Source organism: Mustela lutreola, chromosome 8 (assembly GCF_030435805.1).
Source record: "Mustela lutreola isolate mMusLut2 chromosome 8, mMusLut2.pri, whole genome shotgun sequence".
NCBI classification, from domain to species: domain Eukaryota; kingdom Metazoa; phylum Chordata; class Mammalia; order Carnivora; family Mustelidae; genus Mustela; species Mustela lutreola.
The window spans coordinates 72,197,731-72,206,089 of NC_081297.1; the positions used below are offsets into that span (position 1 = coordinate 72,197,731).

The window sequence follows — 8,359 nt, forward strand, 5'->3', positions numbered from 1 at the left end:
CCCCATCACCCTCTCCCTGTTTTTAAAAATTCTTTTTTTTTAAAGATTTTTAAAAAAATCTATTATTTATTTGACAGAGAGAGATCACAAGTAGGCAGAGAGGCAGGCAGAGAGAGAGAGGAGGAAGCAGGCTCCCTGCTGAGCAGAGAGCCCGATGCGGGACTCGATCCCAGGACACTGAGATCACGACCCGAGCCGAAGGCAGCGGCTTAACCCACTGAGCCATCCAGGTGCCCTGTTTTTAAGAATTCTATGCCAAATTTCACTTTCCAACCTTCTACAACACTTTGGGCAGATCCCATAATTTTCTAGTCATTTTCTTTTAGAACAGTCTATTCTGTAAGTTATAGACTTTGATTGTGTATCTGCTTCAACACTCTTCCCCAGGGTCAGGCACACTTGTTATCATCCTGTCTTCTGTCTAGAGGGTGGGAAAAAGGTTCAGGGGGAAGGTCACTTTTCTCTTCTGAGTGATTGCAATCTCCTTGCTTTTCTGGGATGCTGATGGCAGAAGATGCCCTCCTACCAGAGGGTAAATGCTGGCTTTCCAGTGGGACTCCCCACTGCTGAGTTCCGGGTAGGATATTTGGTCTCAAACCAGCCTCTTCCCTTAGCCTCTTTTGCTACTGGAGATGGCTACCTTGGGTGCTGTCTGGTCTGACAACTCTAGCCCAAGTACTTTCTGTGCTTCCACTGGATGTACAGAAAAGTTCTGCTCTTCATACCAGGCAGGGCGAGTGCTGACCCCATTCTCACCCTTCTGTCAACCCTCTTTCTTTTCTCACTTGGTCACATTTCCCTGCTCGGGGTACTGGGGAGCAGATGGGCAAGCACTTTCGAAGCAGCTGTTAAGCAGGGAATGAAATGGCAGTGCCCCTTATTTATACACACCTGCATTTTTAAAAAATCTTGGGACACCTTCCCACTCACTCTTGACTTACATATATAGTGAGCAACAAGGTACCAATTTTGTGAATCTACTTTTCTAAGAGAGGCTCTTTGTAAAACTTATTCTTGATCAAAATTGTAAAATGAGTATCTGTTTCATTTCTAAATAAGGTAGTTCTAATGAAAACCCAAGATCTTCTTGGGCATCTTATTATATTATAAAAAGCACAGGATTCTTCATTGTAGCAAAGGAGAGACTAATCCAACAGTTTATTTGCAGTCCTGAACCTTTCTAAAATATATGATGTATACATTTCATTCTAATAGAGACAGTTTAGGAAATCTGCCTAAATTCCAGACATCCTTCAGATAATCCTATTATATTTTATAGTCACGCATTCTCCCCATAATTTTTTCAGTTTAACTTTCATTTTCAATTAATTTTTGTATGAGTATTCTTCTCCATCATCAGTGTATTTTTACCCAGATTTTTACTTTTAGGTTCCAATATGCTTCTTTCGTGCATTCTAATTTTGTATTCTCTATCTGATATTTCTTTTTTTTTTTTTTTTGCAACATACAAACTTTATTTAACAAAAGTAACAGGTCAAGTCAAACAGGCACTTACATTAAAGAGAAAAACCAACTACAAATTTTATCTTAAACACCTTCTAGTAACCTACTTGCCGTTGCATTTAACTGAGCTCTGTTGCTGTGAAGAATACAGCTCATGCAGAGGTATGGATCAACAATTTGTACATTTTTCAAGTATTCACTGAATACTACCCTTATATACACATATACATTAAATTTGAAAAAGACTTCATTGACAATCCCCAGGTAGACTTCATTTTTGTTGCTCTTTTGGAAGGTCGTGGAAAGAGAAGAATATGTGGTTCTGGCTCATGAATCATGTAGTGAACCCAGCCTAGACTCTGTTGGACACCAAGTGTCCTCCACTCCTCTTCCGACATCAGATGGGTTTTCGGGACTTGTTTGGAAAGTTCTCTGGGTAACATGACATGCCGGTACTCGTAGTGTTCGTCGAAGTACTTGTCCAAGTAGTAGATCTGCTTGTGGGCCATGCTGCGGGCGGGCGGAGCGTCGGGCCGCACGACCGCCTGTCCCCGGGCAACGACTCGACTCTCTATCTGATATTTCTAATTGCTGTAGTCTTGGAGGGTCTAATTTCTTGTTTTTGCTGACTTTTTTTCGTGGGGGTTTGTTTTCTGGTGTGTTTTGTAATTTTGGATTGTGAGGTCATGTTTGCCTGAACTTTGCAAGTTAATTTATTGTTCTGGTGGTTCCCAGACCAACCAGAGATTGAATTTTAGTCTTAAATCCATGAGGGTAGGCCAGAAGTCATAAATTTCAGGGGAATTTTAAAATTTTAAACACCTGAATCTACGCCAGGACAGACAAGTCTCCTTGGGTTTTCTCTTTGCTGGTGGATGATCAGCCTTCTTTTTCAATGAGAATGAGTACTTTATGCGGGGCTTCAGTTCTAAAACTCTATATATAGTTGCAAGCCCAAGGTCTTTCTTTCCATCCCCAGGTAGCCATTAAAACCCAAGTCTGTAGGTAATGGGAGCTGGCAATCACCTTGAGGCCAACTGCTTCAGTGTCAGTCTATGACTGTAGGTCACAGCTTGTTTTATAGTCTTGGTCTTTGGGAATTTACCTTAGTTTCCTCCCTACCCTCTCCCCTGCAACATGGAGCATGAACTCATAGCCCCGAGATCAAGAGTCCTATGGTGTACTCACTGAGCCAGCCAGGTGCCTGTCTTACTTTTTTTTTTTTTTTTTTTAATGAACTCAGTTATTCATTAGAAAGAATGACTGTTAGATTTGATATAGTTTTTCTAGGTATCTTGTGGAGAATTTTTGAGGATTTCTAGTTATTATTCTTTTAAATTTCAAATCCTACTTACTTGTAGTATGTAATTTTCTTCATATCTTGTGCTGAAGCAGTATAATAATAAAACCTCCTTCTTATTGAATGTCTTTTATGTGCCAAGTGGTTTATATCTGTGATTACCATTTTGTAGTAGTCTTTAATATCATGGACCATATATATAAATATAAACCTGTTACTCCCCATTCTACCTCTTGTGTGTATTCTGTATCTGGATGTGATATTGTGATTTATAACAAGAAATATATATTTACTCTCCATCCCCTTGAGCTCCTAAAACACTAGGAATTTCCTAAATGATGAGAGCATTAAAGGTACCTCTTATTATGTTATTGAGGTGACTTTGGGCTCCACCTAAGGATGAGGGGAGCTGATTGCCAGGAGAACAAACCATATAGTTAGAGGGTGGAAATTCTAACTTCCTTACCTCCTTCCTGGAAGGGGAGAAGGACTAGAGGTTGAAACAGTCCTTAATGGCTATTGATTTCATCAGTCATGCCTATGAGACGAAGCCACTATAAAAACCCTAAAGAGCTCCTGGGTCAGTGAACAGGTGAATATTCAGCAAGAGTGACACTCCTGGAGTGAGGGTAGAGTTTCCACACCCTTTCCCTATACATCCTTCAAGATTCCCTATGCATCTGTCCCTGTGCATCCCTATGCACCTTGTCCTATGCATCTCTTCTAACTGGCTATTCCTGAGTTAATTCATTTATAATAAACCAGTAATTTAGCAAGTGAAAAGTTTCTCTGGGTTCTGTGAGCCACTAGGAAGTTAACCAAGCTTAAGGAGGGGGTCTTTGGGACCCCCATAGCCAGTTACAGCACAGGTGACAACCTGGACTTGGGATTGGTGTTAGATGGTGGGGGGTGGTGAGTCTTGTAGGATTGGAGTCTTGTTGGAGCCTTTAACCTATGGAATCTGATGCTATATCTGTGTAAATCATGTCAGAATTGAGTTGAATTATGGGATGCCCAGCAGGTGTTGGAATTCCACCCCAATCCATTGGAATTGGGTGCAGAATCTTAACTGGTGACCAGAAGTGGGATTAGAGTCAGAATATTGGAAGTGGTCATCATGGCATGCAACTATTTTACTTGTCTACTTAGTTTCCTGTTCTACTATAATGTAAGTTGCATAAGGATAGGGGATCATGCCTATCTTGTTCTTAATTGAATTTCTAATATCTATGTGACTAGCTCCTAGTGAGCACTTAGTACATATTTGTCATATAGAAGAGCATAATCTATGCTATAGGTGTTACTGTGCCTATTTTCAGATGAGGGCTTGGGTCCACTGAAGTGAAGTGACTTGTCCAAGGTTACAGAGGTAGTAAGTGGTGTGTGATAAAAGATCAGATGCTAAAGTCCATTCCCCCCTACCATTTGGGAAGCTATTTCTTTCATTAGTTTCTGGAAGCCAAGGTGAAGAGCTAAATTATGAAAGTGGTTTGATTAAATGATAACTGAAATAAATTCTTCACATCATTAATTTCAAATTACACTTAATTTTAATACTGTTCAATGATTTATATTGTATAGAATTAAGGCAATTTCATGGAGTCAGCATGTCAGAGTAGAAATTCCAAGCCCCATTGATTGTACTTGATGCCTATTTTTGTTATATGTCTGAAAAGTAGATAGCATTTATTTGGGAAAGTATGTTTTGAGTTCTCATCCTATTTAAGAGAAATATTAAAAATTGTTGTGCTTTCTTTATTCCCTCCTCAATTTTTCTTATTCCTTGATATAAACAAGAGGTTTGGCAAATTATTGTTTTTACTGAATCCTTTATAAAAATCAGTTTATTATTATTTAAAAAAATAGCCCAGACATTATCAAGTTCAAAATGCCCTAATCCTACAAGTCTCTAAAGATTCTAAAATAGGCAAAAAGTGCTTTGCTTTGACTATTCTATTATAGTTTTCATTAAGGCTATATTTTTAAACTGGAGAATATTTCCTGCAGCAGAAACCATACAATTAAAATTGGTGATCAAAGTCAAGTGGGTATCACAAATAATAACCATAACTTAGAGAAAGTATTCATCAAAGATGAGATTCTCACAACAGAAGAGTAGACCATTCTGGGGGTGCCTTGGTGGTGCAGTCAGTTAAATATCTAACTTGCTTTTGGCTCAAGTAGTGATTTCAGGGTTATGAGATCAAGCCTGACATAGGCCAGTGTGAAGTCCCCCTAGGACTCTCTCTCCCTCTTCCCTTGCACATGCATGCACATGGGCATGATCTCCTTCTCTTAAAAAAAAAAAAAAAAGATAAATCAAAGAAAAAAAGGGACACAGAGAGAGAAAAACCATAAAACCATTCTGGGTCTTTTCAGGATAAATCTCTCTGTAAGAAAATGTAGGTCACCCCTACTGTGGTTCATTCACAGCAGTGAATGTCTTTGATCTATAGTGTCTTTTTCAGTTTGGTGCTATGAAAAAGGTGACTCCCATTGTCTAGAAAATGTTTTTGTATTTTTAATAGTAAATTTTAAAATATTGTCAACAGGAGTTTATATTGTACAACTGCCTGCAAAATCTGTGTTCACTTCCCAGATAGCATGGCGCCTTGATTACTAGATGGGTTCCCATGGTGGCATGCACAGAGAACAGCTTTCCACTCTTAAGAGTACAAGTATGGGTTTGCTTATGTCAGATGGTAAATCAATGCTATTTTTTTTTATCTGAAAAACTGGAATAAAGAGATTTTGGTGATATAGTTTTTTTTCTTAATACACAAAGAACTGTAAAAGCTAGTATTTATGAGAAATAACCTTTAAAAAATAAGACAGTTTGGAATGAAAATATAATTTGAATAAGCCTACACATCCATGAATATAGACCATGATACTATTGTGAGTGCCTAGAAGGCAGGGACATCTCTTACTCATTTTTATCCTTCTCTCCTACCACACTTAGTCAGCACTGGATGGTCTTTGGAGACATCCACCCAAATGATCATGATCAAGGCTCTGCTTGAATGTGTTTCAACACAATAAACACCACCAAGACAGCCCATCTGAGTTTGGAGGGTTTAGGCAGAAACTTTTTCTTCTCTTGAGTGAACATGAATTTCCTCTAACCTCCCCCCGCCAGATCTGTCTTCTGAGGCCTCACAGAACAAGTCTGATCCTTCTTCCCTGTCAAAAGCCCTGTAGACCTCCGAAGGCGAATACAATGACACAAAATTTGAATTGTAGTGTGGCAAGCACCACACCATAAAGTCAGATTCTGACTTCTCCCTTTGAGGACATGGATTTTGTTTGTTTTATGGGTTACCCCTTCACTCACTTGAATCATATTAACCCCGTAGTCAGAAAAACCCCTACGTCTTTTTCAGCTACTCTTAATCATTGCCACCATGTTGAATAGTTAGATTTTAAAATTTGGATTTATCCCTTTTGGGAATATCTTATTGTATATAGTCTATCATTCTGGCCTGACAGAATTTTCTGGAGTCCTACTATGTTCTCTAATATCACTGCTGTTCCTCCAAAGCTCTTTTATGTCATTTCCCGCCTCATCTCTCATTGTTCCCACTGTTATACACTCTTCATACATACAGTCAGAGTTTTAGTTCTTGGAACAGATCATGCTTTATCTCAATCTGAGTCATTGCACATGCTCTTTTGTAATACTTTCCCCCTTTTTCTATCAACTAACTTATTCTTCAAGGTTCAACCAAGATGTCACTTTTTCTAGGATTTCCATTACTGGGTGAGATTCCTCACCTCTGAGGTCTCATAGTACTCTGTGTATATGGTTAAGCCCTAGCACTTACCAAACAATTTTATGATAGTCTATATTCTATTTTAAATGCTTTTATGTATTTATTTGAGAGAGGGAGGGAAAGAGAGAGAGAGAGAACACAAGTGGTGGGGAGAGGGGCAGAGGGACAAGCAGACTCCCCACTGAGCAGGGAGCCTAATGTGGGGCTCAATCCCAGGACCCCGAGATCATGATCTGAGCTGAAGGCAGATGCTTAACTGACTGAGCCACCCAGGTGCCCTGATAGTCTATACTCTTGATTTCTTTTACTCACTAATCTATGAGATTCCTGAATGTGGAACATATTTGTTTTCACCAATTTCTAGTACGTAACACAATGCATGGCATGTAGTAGTGTTTTAGTATATATTTATTGAAAAAATAAATAAGTCAGGTAGCCTCACCAAAGTAATAGGCAATTGTATAGAACCTAAGAAGTTACCCTGTGATGTGCTTATTAAACTGTGCTCCTTCAATCCACAATCTGTTTTTCAGGCTCTGGCCATTCAACTAGTATTTGACCTACCACAGTGAGTGATTTCTAGCAGGTATCTCTTACCTCTTCATGTCTTCAAGGGCATCATAAAATATCATGTAACCCTGTCAAATGTTATCCTGAAATTCAGAAATTTTATGCATGTGGCCTTCATGTGACCTACCAGTCCCAGGAAGGAAATATTTGTGTTGATCTTGAACTATACTGGCATTTAATTATTATATCCAGATTTTTCACTTATCTTTCCCTGCATTGGTTATAGAATGCTTTAATCTCATCTCAGTTTTCTGTAGATTTTATATGTATTTTCAAAATATTTTTAGTAAATGTAGAATACTTGAATTTTTTTTTTTTTACAAATATTAAACACATAATAATATTTAAGGATCACAGATCCTTGTTTTTGACTCCACCTTACAACCCCATTTGTTAAAATGAAACTGCAGTTTTATTTATAGCTTACGGGAGTCCAGAGAAAGGGAATGAAACTTGATTAAGTTCATGTGTGTTAAGCAGTTCCCTGCATTATTGCTTATTTTTCGCAACACTGCAAAGTAGATGTTATTAATCCTGCCTTATATGAGGAAAGGAAGTCAGGAAGCAAGGAAGAACCAGGATTGGGATTGGAATTCACTTAGGCTTGGTTCTAAAGCGGAGAACCCCTGTGAGAATCTGGATGAAGCCGCAGCCTCCATCCCAGCAAATGCACAACAGTCACCCATCGGCTGGAATTCTTGTTATAAGCTGTAGAAGTGAATCTCATTTTGAAATAGGAAGGCTTCATGCCTTTTTTTTTTTTTTAAGATTTTATTTATTTATTTGACAGAGATCGCAAGTAGGCAGAGAGGGAGGCAGAGAGAGCGGAGGGGGGGGGGTGAGGGCGGTGGGGGGGGAAGCAGGCTCCCTGCCAAGCAGAGAGCCCGATGCAGGACCCTGAGATCATGACCTGAGCTGAAGGCAGAGGCTTAACCCACTGAGCCACCCAGGCACCCGGCTTCATGCTTTTTAAGATATTGGTAGCTCCTGGAATCACTGGGACAGCTGTAGAATCAGAAATGAGGTTTAGACTGCCAGGAAGAAATGCCCAAATCCACCCTATAGAAGAAGTGTCTCCGGAGGAATCCACTGTTAACACTTTCACTAAACACTAGAAGCTACAGTTTGCACTGCTATTTCAGGAATTCAGTGCTGTTGGAACCACTGCTGCCATCACATCCTCCTCTCCCCCTTTTTGGACTGGGCAGAGAGAGAGAGAGAGAGAGAGAGAGAGAGAGAGAGTGTGTGTGTG

At 39.4% G+C, this 8,359-nt stretch overlaps 1 pseudogene; it reads right to left on the reverse strand.

The window, feature by feature from the left end:
- Positions 1-1,454: 1,454 nt before the first annotated feature.
- Positions 1,455-2,014, reverse strand: LOC131837952 (cyclin-dependent kinases regulatory subunit 2-like; annotated as a pseudogene).
- Between the last annotated feature and the right edge of the window lie 6,345 nt (positions 2,015-8,359).